The following is an 18,276-nucleotide window of genomic DNA, read 5'->3' on the forward strand; positions in this document are numbered from 1 at the left end:
AATAATCCAGCCAGAGGCATCATGAATAACTGATTGCAAACAACAGTACATAATGTTTTTATAAAAAGAAGAAATATTGACATTTTTAGATGATTTAAACAAAATTTTAGCAAACGCATTACATAGTTATTTTATTTTATGAAATACAACCTATATTGATGTTAAAAAAAACGCAAATCAAATGATTGTTCATGAATTCCTTTTAATTTTGAATAAAACAATAACTGCATTCTTATTCAATACAAACAAAAGTGTAAGCATCTGTATCCTTATCATGCTTATAGTATTCAAATTTTATAAAAATAATTATTTATCCAGAGGCATTTCACTATTTTTTTTAATAAGAAGAAATTTTGAGATTTTTAAACAATGAGAACAAATTATTAGTATCTTTTTTTTTATATTCATCAAATCATACGTAAAACAATCCATCCTGATGTTCGAAAATACCAAAATCTATTAGATTATTCATATTTTATAAACTATCTCATCCTGAGGCCTTTGAGACGACTGATTACAAATACAGGTGCCTTGATTTTTTTTATCAAAAGAAAAAAATATGAGCATCTTTTCTCTAATATTCAGAAAAACAACCCATGTTGATGTGCAAACAGTAATAAAATGCAATGGAAATAAAGAAATAATTGCAATCTTATTCGACACACATAAGTTAAAGAATCTTTATTCTTCCATTATCCACATTTTATCAAATTAACTCATCAAAAGCGTATACAATGACCATTTGTCTATAAAAGTGCATTGATTTTGACAAGAAAGAAGAAATATTGGTATGTTTAAGCAATGCAAACACAATTTTACTAACTTATCTGTTATATTCATCATAATTTATGAAAAATAATAATGGTTTATGATTTTGGTTCTTAAAATTGCAAAATATGTTCTTAATTTTGCCATTTATACAAAAAAAAAAAAAAAAAAAAAAAAAACCAAGTTAATGCATCTTCATTCTTCGTGTATCCACTCATCATAAAGTTACTCATCAAAAGGCGGTTGAAATGTTGATTTGCCAATAACAGTGCATTTATTTTCATGAAAAAAAGAAGAAATATGGGTATTTGTAAACAATACAAACACAATTTTACTAACTTATCCGTTATAATCATAATTTAAGAAACACAACCTATCTTGATGTTCAAAAAGTACTAAAAACCAATGGTGGTTCATGATTTTCATCAAAATAAAGAAATAATTTAGTTCTTATTCAATACACACGTAAGTTTAATCTTCTGCAATCTTAGTGTATTAAAAAAAAAAAATAACCCATCTAGAGGCATAAGAATACCAAATTGCAAACAACAGTGCATTGTTTTTTTATAAAAGAAGAAATATTGACATTTTTAAACAGCGTGTTCAAAATGTTTGCAACGCATTGCATATATTCATTATATTGTATGAAAAACAAACCATTATGATGTACAAAAAGTAAAAAAATCAAATGGTTGTTCATGAATTCCAGATTAACAACACAAACATTGCATTCTTATTCCCCAAAAACTAAATTTTAGGCAACTGTATTCAACTTATAGTATTCAAATCTTATAAAAATAATTAATTATCCAGAAGCATTATGAATATCTGATTGCAAACAACAGTGCATAGTTGTTTTATAAAAGAAGTAACATTGACATGTTTAAACTATGCAAATAAAATGTGTGTATCTTTTTTCTGATATTCATCATATTTTACGAAAAACCGCCTAACCTGATTTACAAAAAGTACTAAAAAAACAATGGCAGTTCATGTATTCATTAGAAAGAAATTGTTGCACTCTTATTTAACACCAACATAAGTGTAAAGTATCTATATCCTTAGCCTAATCACAATGTATATGAAAAAAAGCAACTCATCTAGAGGCATTTGAAATGACTGACTAAATATAAAAGTTCATTTATTTTCATATACAAGAAGAAATATGGCTATTTGTAAACAATTCAAACAACATGTTACTAACTTATCATATTTGATATATTTATCACAAAGAACTGAAAACAATGACAGATTTATATCAAAATAAAGAAAAAAATATAAACGCTTAATCAACACAAAAAAAGCTTTAAGTATCTGTACTGTTATATCATTTACATTTTGTGAAAACTAATTAAACTAGTGGCATTAAAATGCATGACTGCTAAATAGGGTACTAATTTCAAATAATATCATTTTATCTCTTTAAGTGGTATAGAAACATTCTGAGCATGCTATTATTCTGCTATAATGTAATTTATTTAGCAGAAAAATTAAAAGAACCAATAATGACGCAATTAGTTATATATCGCATTTAAAGTCATTTATATATTTTTGTCTTATGTTATTGTGACAAGTTGGATACACATTTTCAGGGAATAGTGTTTTTTAAGAGGTCCGTGTTTATCGCATGTAAATACTGTGGAGTTCGTTTCACATAAGAAGTTAATTCAGATAGGTTTACAATTAGTTGACTGATCGATCGATGACGGTTGTTACGATAACTGCCAGATAAAATCTGTGAGATGAGTCAAATAAGCTTCATTGTATCGATCAACGATCAGTCATTGATAAGTCAAGTTCGCGTCACTGATTGCTCACCGACTAGCAAGTAAAACAGTAACACCTAAGGTTTCAAGTATAGTAGACCAGGTATGGGGTAATGCAAATTTGTAATTGTAATTTAATGCATTACTTTCGCAATAAGTTGTGTAATTTCATGCATTACATTGCATTACATTGCATTACTTTTTTCACATATTATTTATCTTAAACAGATTGTTGGAGATTTACTGAAAGAGATTTTAAGATTTCTTGATTAACTAAGAACATTATCATTTGCATATTTACTTTCAATTTACATTTACATTTAAATATTAATTTTCACAGTTTAAATAAATCACTTTTATTTGGGAATTTGAAGAATAAGCCTTGCCTGAAATAGAACTTGAAAAAAAGTTGTATAAATACTAGAATGACCAAATAATAATGCTATATGAATAACACAACACTGTATATCAGACTGAGTTTCTTTTTTTTTTAATTTCATTTCATTACTAACATTTTCCTGATATTTGAAAAGTTTTATTGTAAAAGTGTTCCATTGTTGTCAAAATATCAATGGATATCTTGTTATAATTAAATAACAGATAATTGAATATTGTCACAAAACACTAATTAGTTTATTTTACAATGATCTTTTTACCATTTTGACTCTTGTTCATAAATTAAGCTCTATGTTTATTATATAATTAGACTAATTTAGGAAAGAAATTCTGAGTAAATGTATTGATTGAAATTTAAAAAAAAACACAATTGTATATATCTATAAAAGTAAAGTTAGCATTAAGTTATACACAGGCAAATTTTGTTCACGTGAATTTAATGTGAAATTAACGTGAATTTCACGTGAAAAAATTCACGTGAATTTCACGTTAATCGAGCTTATACGCGTAATTCACGTGAAATATTTCACGTGAATTTCACGTTAAACTCACGTGATTTTCACGTGAAATACTGATTCACGTGAAATTCACGTGAAATTTTTCATGTGAAATTCACGTGAATTGAGCCTTCACGTGAAATTCACGTGAACTTTTCACGTGAAATTAACATGAATCGAGCTTCTTTTTTTTAATGAAATTAAAGTGAATTCAGCCTCAATCACACTAATTTCACAGGATTTGAGCTTATTTATGTAAGTCAATTCTAATCTAATACAAATTCTGTTTTGATATATATATAAACATGAAAAATATTATTCTTGGTCTGGACCATGTGTTCATACTTCCATTCTGTTTTACTTTCTTTGTTTCCAAAATTTTTTGGTCTTAAACAAAGAAGGCAAGCAAATGCATCACAGGATATAAATTATATCCAGGGCACCTTAGTTCACTCCTAGAACTTTTTTGGTTGTGTTGAGTCTCAATCCTTTTTTGTAAATGATTTATGGACTGTGGTCATTTATAGAAGTTGATTGCACTGATGTATATTTCATTTGAGTTGATTTTTATTATGTTTGTATAAGTCATATTGTGTGGTCATCAGTTTTGACACAAACCAATCACATTATGGAAAAGACTTACTTGCAAAAGATGCCAATTCTCTTTAAGAAGGTTTTGAAGAAAAAAAACTAGTTCACCTCGCCACATATTCATGTACCTGCTTAAAGCCAGAAATCTTTTCAGTGGTTGTCAAAAATCTCGTCTTAATAAAAAAAAATATTCAGAGAATTTGGTGTTGATGGCTATTCTTGATTCATATTGTAATTTTTTTTATAGCCTCTGGTCAATTAAATAGATCATGGCATATCTTTTAGACACCTGTCTTTTGTTGAGGACTGCATGTTAGCACCTTAATGCCTTTCAGGTGTTTTTGTTGTTATATTGCTGGCTGATTGATGTATACCTCATGTCTCATTGTACTAATAAACTAAAATAGAAAGTTCTGTGAAATATAGCTGATATACAAATGTACCATATTGAAAGGCTCTCTGTAATTTACAACCATTTACTTCTTATTTCATATATGCAAAAATAGTTTTTTTCTCATTTTAACACTGATCTTAAGGTTAAGGCAAAATGTTGACAAACAACAGGCATATACCATTAAAAGATCTCAAAGTTTGGCTGCACAATAAGCTAAAAATTCTTGTTATTTCATTTTTTTATATAAAATTCATTTTAAAACATGCATTTTCATTTTTTTACTGTAACTTGTATGTTGACACAATAATTTGAATTTGAATTGTATTATATTCTGAAAGTACTTGTGGTTGAAAAAATATACACAATTGTTAATTCCAGTTGGTTTACGTTTCTTGAAAACACCACTACTATGACTACATGTCTGTTAATAATGTTTAAGAGTCCTCTTCTGCATATAATTGCTATTTGTACCCAAGGATTCCTTCATACATTTGCACTTCTCCTCCTAAGATGTTGCTCCAATGATAAAATCCTGTAATGCATACTTAGCAATCAGACTCTTTGAATACTTCCTACAGTTCCTGTAATATAATAAAATCAGCATGTTTGTTTCTGTAGTCAAGCAAAAAAGATAACACCAATTTAATCTCCAATGATTACCAAACTTATAATTAGGAGATAACTGTTTTGTATTTTAAGCTCAGACATGATCATTGGTGATTTGATGGTGATTTACCCAGTAAAACCCAGTAATTCCCACTGGGCTGGGCAATACTCATAAAACCCAGGTTTTTGCCAACCCTGTTTCAGGACATTTTGTAGCTCGCTATGCTGTATCAGTTTTGCTCATTGTTGAAAGCTGTACATATGATCATTTACAGTTGTCAATATTCAGTCATTTGGACTCTGGTGGATAGTTGTCTCATTGGCAATCATACCATGTCAAATTTTATAATAAATTACTTATGAAAACAAACCACATTACCTGTATATATAAGTATACTTAGTGCCTATAGAAACACAACTCATCATTTTCAAGCCCCCTTCTTACATGTCTTAGCCCCATTTAAATTACAATACTAACACAGTATGTTTATGGCTCTATGCATTCTGGAAACATCTGGTTACCTGATACTTTTCCAGTTAAGAAATTTGTGATTAGCTTCCATAGGGGTATAAATCAAAACTCCAAATGCTCTGAAAATTGATAATCTAGCAGACTGTACATTTTTTAATTACCTCTGCAACGGAGGTGTGGCGGTTCATTATGGTTGAACTTTGCCATGTTAACAAGTTGTACCTCCAAAACTGTAGGAGGAGATAGCCAGACAAACACAGTATCCTCATCCGGACGGACAGGGGTAAATTGATATTATTCCCCCTTGACTGTTGCTGGGCATAACTACATGTGCTGTAGCATGTGTAAGGGGACCAGAATTGTGTTTTTATTGGCACTCAGTATAAATTTATATAAAATAGATATCACAAGAGACGAGTAAACACGCTGAAATGTCTTGCATGTTTTACTATTCATGATATATTTTATGTTGATTGTTCTAAACATGCTAAAGATATAATTTTACTATAAGTATGATATATAAACTTAACATAACCAATGATCCATGAAAAAAATACTGTCAAGCAAATAATGCCAAGGTCAGAAAAACAAAGCCAGAGAGACATGTGCACCTTACAATCATTGCCTACCCCAAATATAGCTGATCTGTTAATTGATTATAGCTTGTATAGTATACAACAAACACAGTGACAAATCCAGAAATTTTCATAAGTGGGGGCCCACTGACTGCCTAAGAAGGGGCCCGCTCTGGTCAAGCTTCAGTGATTCCCTATATAATCAACCAAATTTTTCCCAGAACAGGGAAGGGGGGAGGCCCCCTGCCCCCCTAAATCCGCCTCTGCAAACAGACCAAAATATGAAACTTATTATTGACTAATGAACTATGAATATCAGGTCATGGTAAGATGAACCCTGCCCAGACAGACATGTACACCATACAATCAGTTGCAGACAAGACAAAAATGGCCTAATTCATAATAGCAGTTATTGTTTAATCTTGGTCAAGCTATTTTGATAATTTTCCTCAAACTACAAGCATAACATATATACACATGGGAATATTAATATGAAATAAGAATTGAAATCTAAGGAAATCCAGAATATAATATTCTATTCTCATAAATTTACCTGGACTGAAAAGGGGTAAACAAATCTAACTACATGCCTATTCCATACATGTATATATAGCAGATTAACTTTTCCCTCGATCTGTTGATTGATAGTGTTTTTTTATTTTGTCAGTTTGCGTGGACTCCTTTTTAAATTTGCACAGGATTCAGCATTTTTGTTATACAATTTTGACAGCAAATACTGTAACAAATACATACCAGTTACATGTACTGTATCTATAGGGTCTCCACTACATGTATATCTAATCAAGTCATTCATTTCATCGAAACATATAACATGTATAACTTCACTTCCACTTACATCTGGGGAGCTAATTCTGAAAATTTAAATTCCAGTGATTATTATAAATATAAAATGAAGGTCAAAAAGATATACTTTTTGTTGGATGCTACATCATCATTATTAGTTAAATGAATGCAAGACATTGAGTACATGTAGTTAATAGTACATAATATTTGAACTTAAAATAAAGGATAATCTGATTTTTATCAGTCTCTGATCAGAAATAAAGCCACACAATTTTGGGACGTACGTACAGACGGACAAGGGTAAAACTTAATGCCCCACCGTTACGGCAGGGGCATAAAAATATTCACCAAGAGAGAAAACAATTAATTTTTCTTTTAACCAATAAGTGAACATCACTAGCAAAATGACTAGTACTAAATTTCTAGATTGAACTGTTGCGCATGCATTTTGTCAGGATCTTTAACAGCTGTGTAAACAGTATTGTTCTGTTCATTGTTGAAGGTCTTAAAGTGGCCTAAAACTGCTTACATCCCCTTCATTTTGACCGTGGCTGATCATGATAGTTTTCTTATTGGCAATCCTACCACATCTCCTTATTTTCAAATTACTAAAAATTATCAATCTGCAACAATTAAATTCTATTTATATACACAGCTACTTTTGCATAGGTACTATTTCTGTACCAAACATATGTAGTACTGGAAATCTACTTTTAATATTCAGTACTATTTTGTTACTTTAAAATTAGTGCAATATTTAGGAAACTTTATTTTACAGTAGCAGTGTACATGTACATTGTATATATATTGATTAAAGGTAATCTGATCATCACTATGAAGCAATGTTCAAAACACTCTGCCATTATCAGAAATCAAATTTATTTAAAGTTCAATGACAAAGTATATGTGCAAAACACTCAAAACTTTTTTTAAGTACCACAATCTGACAGAATTCATACATATACATAATCAGTGAGGCATAAAATGAAGGTCAAAAAGATATACTTTTTGTTGGATGCTACATCATCATTATTAGTTAAATGAATGCAAGACATTGAGTACATGTAGTTAATAGTACATAATATTTGAACTTAAAATAAAGGATAATCTGATTTTTATCAGTCTCTGATCAGAAATAAAGCCACACAACAGCGAAATATATGTATCAGAGATGCACATACAATCATTGAATATATGTTTAAGATTAATACTTAGCATTGGCTGTCAACATACATTTTTTGGTACATGTAAAAATGGACTGTCTGATAGGCAAACTCCACATAGAGATTGGACACTACATGTAGGTTACTTCATTAATTCCAGTATCAGTCATTATCAATAGTCAACTCCTCTGCCCATACCTTGTAATACTGCTGAAAGGGAGAAAACAGTACATTTGTGGAGGCAATACTATTCAAAGAGTTTTGCAAACAATTAGCTTATAATATACATGTATTTCTTGCTATATGTATTTATATTAAACTTAGAATTGTACTATCAAATATCAACTAGAGGCTCTCAAGAGCCTGTGTCACTCACCTGTATCCACTGTTGTTTTGAAAATCATAATTAATAGTATAGGATACCCTTTTAATGATTTTATTAAATTTGGTCCAGTAGTTTAAACTAAAAGCAGGTCATCCCATTGTAGTCTTACAACAGTAACTGAAGACCCCTTGTCATTATTAAATTAGTTTTCAAGTTGTAACCATTTGAAATTGATTGTTTACAATTTCCCCTTAGACTGTATGGGATTTGCTCATTGTTGAAGGATGAACTGTGACCTGTAGTTTATGTTAACTTCTACATGTATGTCATTTAATCTTGGGTGAAGGGAAATTATACCATATCTTCTTTTACCTATATATTAGTTCAGGTGTATGAACATATACAAATGATGTACAATGTATATTATTCAAGACTTAAATGTTTTGAAACCAGAAAATCCTTCTTTTTTTTTGGCCCCAAATTATTAAATGGTTTACATGGTTTAGTCTGTTACCCCAAAAATAAATCCAAACCTTCTTTTGAGGTATGGAACCTACAAATGACCTATTAAGTAGTACAATTTTATAGTTATCCTACACTTATACACAATTTATTGCCATGAAACATGAAAAATGCTTGTTTTGGACCATAATTCCTACATTTGTCCTAAACAGTTTCTGCTATAAAAAAAAATCATCTGAACTGAAACAAAATTTGAACTTGATATGCAACTTGTCATGGTAAAACTACATGTATACAATAATCATGAAAATTATCAGATCAATATCTTCAAGCATATATAACAATAAAATGCTCTGATGGGCGCAGCTTGATACGACCGCAGAGTTCGAACCCTGAACAGTTGGAGCAAGTATGGACACAACATTCAAGCTTGATACAGCTTTGGATTGTGATTAAATATTTGACACAGCATAGGTTCTGACACAGAATGAATGTGGTCAAAGAACTTAAAGATTCAGCATATCAAAGAACCCCAAGAATTCAATTTTTGTTAAAATCAAACTAAGTTTCATTTTGGACCCTTTGGACCCTAATGTAGACTAATTTGAACAAGAGGCTGTCAGAGAGACAGCAAACCGGATTTTCCTGCAGAGGTCGAACACTGAACAGTTGAGCAAGTATGGACACTACATTTAAACTTAAAACAGCTCTGAATTTGGATTGTGATTGAATATTTGACACATCATAGGTTTGTGACACAAAATGAATGTAGTCAAAGAACTGATATATTTGAAATTGGACATTTAAATACCTATTATGGTCCAATATCCAAAATCTAAGTACATATTAGAATCAGCATATCAAAGAACCCCAAGAATTCAATTTTTGATGAAATCAGACAAAAGTTTAATCTAGGACCCTTTGGACCCTGATTTGGACCAACTTGAAAACTGGGCCTAAAAATCTAATATCTAAATAGAGTTTAAATTCAGCATTTGAAAGAACCCTATATATATATTTAATTTATGTTGAAATGAAACACTGGTTAATTTTATCCATAATATTTTCTGTGCAAATGGAAATAACTCAAACTGGATAAATAGTTCTCTAAAATAAGATATGATGCATTTTTTCAAATTATAATCAATAATATAATAACAACAACCAGTGATGACTAATTAATATAAGTTCTCTAAAATTAGATATGATTTAACACTCAAACATTGTTAGAATCAGCATATCAAAGAACCAAAGAATTCAATTTTTGATGAAATTAAACAAAAGTTTAATTTAGGACCCTTTGGACCTCAATGTGGTATTATCTTATTAATAATGAAAAGCTCAACCGTTTACAAGTTCTTAAACAGGAGGGGGGTGGGGGTGACCCAAAGGGACTCGCCTTATACCCCATGGATTTCATTTGATTTGTTTTATTGTCCCATACAAGAATATATATGGTTTCGGAGATCTTGACCCTTTACAAGTTTTCAAAAAGAAGGGGGTGGGGGTGACCCCAGGGGACTCGCCTAAAATTTTGAGGCAATTACCCCCAAAATCAATCCCAGCATTCCCTTTGTGATATGGAACCTTGTGGTACAATGTCAGAGAGATCCATACACTAACACACAAGTTATTGTCTGGAAGTTACAAAAATGCTTATTTTTGGCCCCTAATTCCTTAACTGTTGGTACCATAACCCCCAAAATAAATCCCAACCTTCCTTTTGTGGTATCAAACCTTATGGTAAAATTTCATAGAGATCCATTCACTTGAACTAAAGTTATTGTGCGAAAACCAATGTGTCTTCGGACGAAGACGACGACGCCAACTTCATACCAATATACGACTGCAAAATTTTTTAATTTTTTGCGGTAGTATAAAAATGAAAGTGAAAAACTGATTGTTTGCGTGAATGTAGCTCTGCAAAATTAAAACAACTTAAGTTATTTTTTCTGAACAGAATATATATTGAACTTGATCTGTGAACTTGTCATAATGTATACATATCTAAATATTATTGTTTATAATAATATTGTTTGTTTGCTATATGCCCTTCTGGGGCCCTAATTTGGTGAATAAAAATATTCTATTCTATTCTATTTATAAGGGCGAGGGTTTGGATTCCCCTAACATGTTTAACCCCGCCACATTCTGTATATATGTGCCGGTCCCAAGTCAGGAGCCTGTAATATTAATTCAGTGGTTGTCCTTTGTTGCTTTGTTACATATATATTTGTTTTTAGCGTTCATTTTTTATACATTAATTATGCCATTAGTTTTCTTGTTTGAATGTTTTACATTTGTGATTTTGGGGCCTTTTATAGCTGGGTTTGTGGTATGGGCTTTGCTCATTGTTGAAGGCCATACGCAACTATTATCAGCACCCGCTTTGCGCATGCGTCAAATTTGACCACAATCGATATCGATAAATTTACTATAGATTGTTAAAGGAAATCTTAAATTTTGATTAGCTGTCTGTAAATATCATTAAATTTCTTTTTCATTGGCATCAATTTTGAAAGTTCAATTTATAAGCTTTCTACAGATCTAATTTGTATTTTGATAAGGATTGCAGAAGTTAGGGCCTTTTTCAATTAAAGAACACCGGGTGCACGACCTATTACATTGTACTTCATACAATACGAAACCAAAAATGTGTGCACATGGGTTTTCTTTAATGAATTGACATAAAATCTTTATTAGAAACAGCTTCATTCGCATGTATATTTATTCTCTGGTTTTAAATCTATCCAACGATATAAATTTCATATTTTACAATTTTTTTTGAATCAGGGCCTTTTTTATTCAAAAATCGAGATGCGATCATTTTTTGAAGTTGACCAGAAATAATCTAAGTCAAACCAGGTAAATATAATATTCATGGATAAATAATTAACACATGACAATGTGATAACTTCTGTTATTCTCAGTAGACATGAGTTGTTTGTGTTTTTTTTTTCTTTGACGGTTTAACAATGTTTAATAGCCTCTTTCTTTTCAAGTTTACTTTATAAATTGTAAATTTCAATGCACAAAAGTTTCAAATGAGAAAAAAAAAATATTCTCCAAGATAAACCAATTGCCAAAGTCTTAAAAGAATAAGACAAGGGCAGCATATGTGCCAGTGTGGACTATATACGAAAATATTTGTATGTAGTAATGCTAATTTAAAGATTACAAAACGACAATCGCTTAAAATTGAAATAAATTGAACTAAAATATTTTAACAGTTTAAGGAAGATGGGGTGTCTAAATTATAATCCATAGAATTTTTTTGATAATTTGCCAAAATGTAGTTTATATCATGCTTTTTAAAAAAAAATAATAAAAAGAATGGGACATGGGCCTTATTTTCACGCTACAGGTTGTGCAAAATTGACAGATTTTGTAATGATTATGCATGGAAAACCCAATTTTCTGCCATAAAACGAAAACTACACCATAGAATTTTGAGATAAAATATGTGAAGATAGCTCTAATAGTATGCTTTCAGATAAGAAAAATAAAAAATGGGGTCATGGGACCCGTTTTCTTGCTACATAATAAAATAGGTAAATTCCTAACACATTCTATTGTAAAAGTAACTTTATCTGAATTATCTGCCCTTACATTTGAGTTGCCTCCCCTTATATGGCAAAGTTGGAAAAAATAGAATCAAACAAAAGTATTCTGTTTTTTTGTAAAATACAACCATAAATATGATAAAATAGGTCATTTTCTATATTGAAATGAAAATTCTTACACATGAATTACCTACTACTCTCAAAATTTGCACTTTTTATTAAAGATCTAGACTGATTGTTTTCTGGTATTTCAAAATTCAAGATGGAGGAAGACACCCTATCTACCTTAAGAAACAAAATTTTAGATACATACATGTACATGTGAATTTACTAGTCTATTGCTTGTTTGATGCACATTCTCCTTTTATACACTTAACTTTTAGAAAAATAAATCGCATTGAACAAAATAAATATTATTTTTAATTTGTCTCCGTCCTTTCAAAAGATTCTATCATGAAAAAAATTTTAATTTTGCAATTGAACATTTATGTAAAATATTTATTAAAAAGGAAACTTATTTTAATTATTTTTCTGTTAATGTAAAGTTTACGGAGAGCTGTCTCATTGGCACTCATACCACATCTTCTTACATTTACAAAATTTATAAAAAAAAAAATGTATATTGTACATTTTTTGTACATGTATTTGCAGAATTTGAAATTTTTAATTTATCAAATGAATAAGATAATTGGAATCGTTAAAATTCAGAATTATACTTGAAAACAGATGCCTGCGACCCCTGTTGTTTCGATTAGCATGTTTTCTAAAGATATCCGTGTGAAGTTCACAAATTTCAACATGTATTTGGTCACCTGGTGTGAATTTCAGATAAAATTGTCAAGTTCAAATCTGTGGTTAAAACTTTCCTTTACATATCAGTTATATTATTATCTGGGCAGGGTACTCCCCCCCCCCCCCCCTTTTTTTATATTATACTCTGAACATTATTGTATACACTTTTTCTGTGGGACTTTCTTTATGTAAAACAAGATAAAAATCTACGTTGTCTCATATTCGGATTTACGTCGAAAGAAAGGTTTAAGATATATCAAAATCGAACAACATCGTGTGAACATTTCTATTGATGACTATAGTGAATCATTTTTCGATTATGTATTTTGTTATTACATGAATTACATCTATCCATATTTTGATTGTCAACTCATTGCATACTTCTCTAAAAATGATGTTACTGAAATCAAGAATATTATATCTAATATAATATAACCTCACAATTACAACCCTCTTGCTTTTGAAATTGTTAAAGAACAATTTTAATTTTATGTAAGTGCTTTTATAAACTGTAACAAGCCAACGATTTATTGATAGATATATATACATGTATATATGTTTGGTTATCATAATCTCGTATTTGTCCTTTTTCGACTTTTTATTTTGTATGTTTGATATTCGGTAAAATAGAATTTTATCTTTTGGAAATAAAGTCAGTTTATACAACTCGTATTCATGTGGAACCTAGCATGCTACAATGTCATATGGTTATAATATTGTTTACTTAGTGTTGTCAAATTATTAACGAGTGTCAACATTGTCTTTACAAACTCAGCATGTTGTCTTGATAAGATATCACACACAGAAAAGACTGATCAGACGGATAAGAAATTAAAATCATGCGCGATAACTTGTACTGGCTTACACTGAGGATAATAGTTGGCCATGCTGTACAGTGACCTGTAGCATTCTCATTGGCAATCATTCCACATCTTCTTTTTTATACTGTATCGTTTTGTTGTCATTATTGATTTATACCATTTGTAGTTTTCTGTAATCTAAATATGCTGGAATAAAAGAAATTGACACAATTCAAGTCAATTGTGTTGCTTCTGATATGACGTTAAATCTAATGTCAAAGTGAGGTACAGCCACGTGACCAGTATTAGAGTGTACATTTTTTACAACAGATTAGGTACATTGTATTTGATCTGGCTTTCAGTTACTGCTAGCAAGTCCGGAAACTTGTCAGTGATTGTCTTGTGTCATGTAAGTGATAACTGCAAGTCAGCCAAGTGTTAGTTATCTATATAACTTTTGAGTTAATCATAGATAAGATAGTAATACGTATGATTTGAATCATACACAAATAAAAAAAGAAGTGACAAATTTATACTGTATAAGACTCAGTCAGAATTTGACATATCCATCTCCATTATTCATAAATATTTTTTGATCTGCCATTATCTGGGAAGTTGCGACACTTAAAGAATTCGATATGAGAAACTAAATCATGAATGCGTCTTAAAAGATTTAAGTATCCATATGAACATTGAAACATTATAAATATAAGCAGGTAATGAACTAATAAGTTGGTAGTTTAACTTTAGTTTGTTCAAATTGTTAAAAAAAATTGATAGCTTAAGACCCCTTGACTTCGTGAATAACAGAATGCAAGCTACGTTACTGTATACAAATAATAAAATAACTTACAATTCAACAGGAATTTGAAATTAGATGCGTTAGGTCCTATGGGGCGAACGTGTATAAAAATTATTTGGGAGCGAACGAAAACGATACCAAAATCGAAGATGAAAACCATTCTCATTCAGTCATTGCAGATTTCTGTTTATTCCTGCACTATTAAATCATTTGTTTGAGTTACCTGTAGTACATCCTCGAGTATTCATTGATTCATAGCTCCTTGGTATTGTTTGTCTTGTTAAATTAACTGAAACAAGTACTGTTGTTGACAATCGGCTGACGGCGTTCTTCTCTTTAAGACGCGTCATAATCTGTATCTTTCAAGCGTTTTAAAAAAACCCGACTCCGGACGAGAGATTCACGGATATTGTCCTGATCTGATGTTCAAAGTATTTCTCCATGTGAAAAGTGAAAAATAGGTACCTGCTAGTTCCCCCATTCCTACTATACAAATCCGTGGAACATATAACAAATTATTTTGTTAATAAGCATCCTTTACATAGGAGCACCTCCACATGGAGCTGTTAGTTAATTAAACCCTTACAACTATTTAATATATATATTTATAAAATCTGGGACTATTATACTAACTTAGTATAATAGTCCCAGATAAAATATAATAAATATAATTTCAATTATGACTGTGATTTCATTGTGTAAAAGAATATATATATATATCTATACAAAAGTAAAATGTTTAACCTTAATTCAATGAGCAAGCCTTGTCTAATTGGCAATCATTTACCACACATTTATTAAAGCTTAAAGAATGTAAGTTTTTTTTAATAATAAAGTGTAAATGTAACCAAGGAATTGTATATTTAAATATACAATTCCTTGATGTAACCATTCATTTTTTCTGAATAAAAACATTAATCTAAGAATACAGGGACGTAAAATTGTTTTGTAATTTTAAAATGTGTCCCAGTGCAACAATTGATCATGCAATCTTTCAATTTCAAAGATTATAAACAAAATTTGCTTCTTGTATAGATGTCATGTTATAAAAAGCAATACAAAAAATTTTATACTGCACTTTCAATATACTTAAAAAATTGATAAACATTCAAATTTACATTTATTGACAAACTTTAGTACATATAAAATTCTTTTCTGTATTCTTACTAGTTTTTATTCATATATGTCCTAATGTTAAACTTATGTGCGATTCAATGCTCACAAATTTTCTTGACTTATAAGTTTGAGGAAAAGTTTTATGCACAGTAAAAAAGGGAGATAACTCATGTTTGGAAGTTTATGATATATATATGATATATATTATCCTTTTTTTCTTTGCAATAATGGGAAGTAAAGAATCTATTACAGTAACAGTAATCTATTTCATAAGTTGGAGTTACCTCCCACATTTTTTAAAAGTATAAAAGTAAAGAAGACATAAGATGTGTGAAAGTAATTAAATTTACTACTTAATAATTATAGAAATATTACTAGTAAATCAAATTAGTCCATCAATATAATATAGGCATCTAGGAATTTGAAATAAGAGATACACATGTATACAAAATTCCATCCTAATGACTCTACTAGAGATAAATATAAACAGTGATAGAAAATATAATTCAAAACCAACATGTTTTTGTAGTTGCATCTAACCCACTATCAAGGGAGATAATTCATGCTTAACAAAAAGATAAATATTTATCATTTACAATGATTGTATGTCCAAATGTGTAAATCTTGAGAGACAAAGAATAACAGTTTTTAAAATGATTCAATTTTGCAAAAAGAAAATTGGAATGAATAATAGCAAAATTCAGGTGAATTTGTTTCTCATGTTACAAAAATTTAACTCAATAAAGTTAAATTTCTCTTATGAATTCATGGTTTAATTCAGATAAAATGAAACATAACATTTTCACATGAGTTTTGATTCATGTTAATTTCATGTGAAATTGTTCACGTGAATTTAACGTGAAATTTTTCATGTGAATATATCATGAAATATTCACATGAATTTAACGTGAAATATTCACGTGAATTTCACGTGAAATACTCACGTGAAATACTCACATGAATTTCACGTGAAATATTCACGTGAATTTCACGTGAAAATAGAATTTTTCAAATTAAATTAAGATTTCCATGGAATATATGATACATATAATACAAGATATTAGAGGTTGACAAAATGTTTGATTTTCGGTTATTTTTTTTTAACTTAGACACCATTTATATTTTTTCACGTGACATTCACATGAAATGTTTTACGTGAAATTCACGTGAAATAATTTCACGTGAAAATTTAACGTGAATTTCACGTGAAATCACTTCACGTGAAATTAACGTGAAATTCATGTGAAATTCATGTGAAATTCATGTGAAATTCACGTGAAATGAGATTCACGTGAAATTCACGTGAGCAAAATTTGGCTGTGTAGTTAGTATTAAAATTCATCTCTGTAATTTGTTTTTAGAGAAAACACAGATAGTATACATTGTAACATTAAAACCAAAGATAGTGAGCAATCAACTATGATAGGTTTAGTGAAACAGTCGGATAGCCAGAAATATCATTCATCATGAAACCTTCAAAACCCTTATGATGTTGAAATTCAATAGTGGTATTGAAAAGACTTTTTACATACTTAAATTCAATATACAGTTACTGCATATGCTAGAATCTTTTGTGATTTCATGTTGTTTTTCAAAATGTTCGATTTTTGTTTTCACTTGATAAAAAAATTATCAAATGTAATGTGTAATTGAATGCATTACTTTGCAAAAGTAATTGTAATTTAATGCATTACTTTGATAAACGCATGTAATTGTAATTGTAATTTAATGCAGGGTTTTGTCAAAGTAATTGTATTATAATGCATTACATTTCAATGTAATTCGCCCCATGCCTGTAGTAGACAATATTTAGATGTTTTCATCAAATAACAGAAATCATTTTTTCTGATTAGTAACATTTTCAAACAGAGACCAAATAAATTTCCTCTTTTGTTCTCAACCATTCAAGTTTGAAGTTTAATTACATCTTCATTCACACATTGGAATGCATTTCTGCTCAGCTTATGATACAAAACTGTTAGCAGGTTATTAAATTCATCGCAAATATGACAAATGAACGTTCATATCCGGGATAATTCCACAGACAAAAACACAAAAATGTGAAACATTACAGCTCACCATATGGTTTTGAGCAAAAACCTAAACCTTATGAAAATCTTCAGTGGAGATACAATGATTATAAATTGGTACGCCAGACGCAATCTTTGTTTACATCATGCTCCTCGTTGGAGTTGCATTCAAATACAAAATTGAAGGGCATTTTAAAGCAAATATTACAAAAAAATGAGACCTACAGTTGGATGCAGACCAAGCAAAACATAAAGTAAACGCACCTTGACGCTGCGTGCACATATTAGATTTGTTGACTCCAATGTTTGCGTTTACCAGATTTAACATCTTTACCTGTATGTGCACTTAGGAAA

At 30.0% G+C, this 18,276-nt stretch overlaps 1 long non-coding RNA gene across 2 annotated transcripts; it reads right to left on the reverse strand.

Moving 5' to 3' along the window:
* Positions 1–4,677: 4,677 nt before the first annotated feature.
* LOC127731613 (uncharacterized) lies at positions 4,678–15,261 on the reverse strand. Of its 2 annotated transcripts, none has more exons than XR_007995628.1 (4): positions 15,000–15,261; positions 8,103–8,239; positions 6,819–6,937; positions 4,678–4,993 (listed from the first exon to the last, which is right to left on the reverse strand). It is a non-coding gene; the product is annotated as an uncharacterized LOC127731613 (long non-coding RNA). The 2 variants fall into 2 exon arrangements; XR_007995627.1 differs by having other exon boundaries at positions 8,103–8,242; positions 15,000–15,259.
* Positions 15,262–18,276: the final 3,015 nt, after the last annotated feature.

The sequence above is a fragment of the Mytilus californianus genome, unplaced genomic scaffold, assembly GCF_021869535.1.
Source record: "Mytilus californianus isolate M0D057914Y unplaced genomic scaffold, xbMytCali1.0.p SCAF_20, whole genome shotgun sequence".
NCBI classification, from domain to species: Eukaryota; Metazoa; Mollusca; class Bivalvia; order Mytilida; family Mytilidae; genus Mytilus; species Mytilus californianus.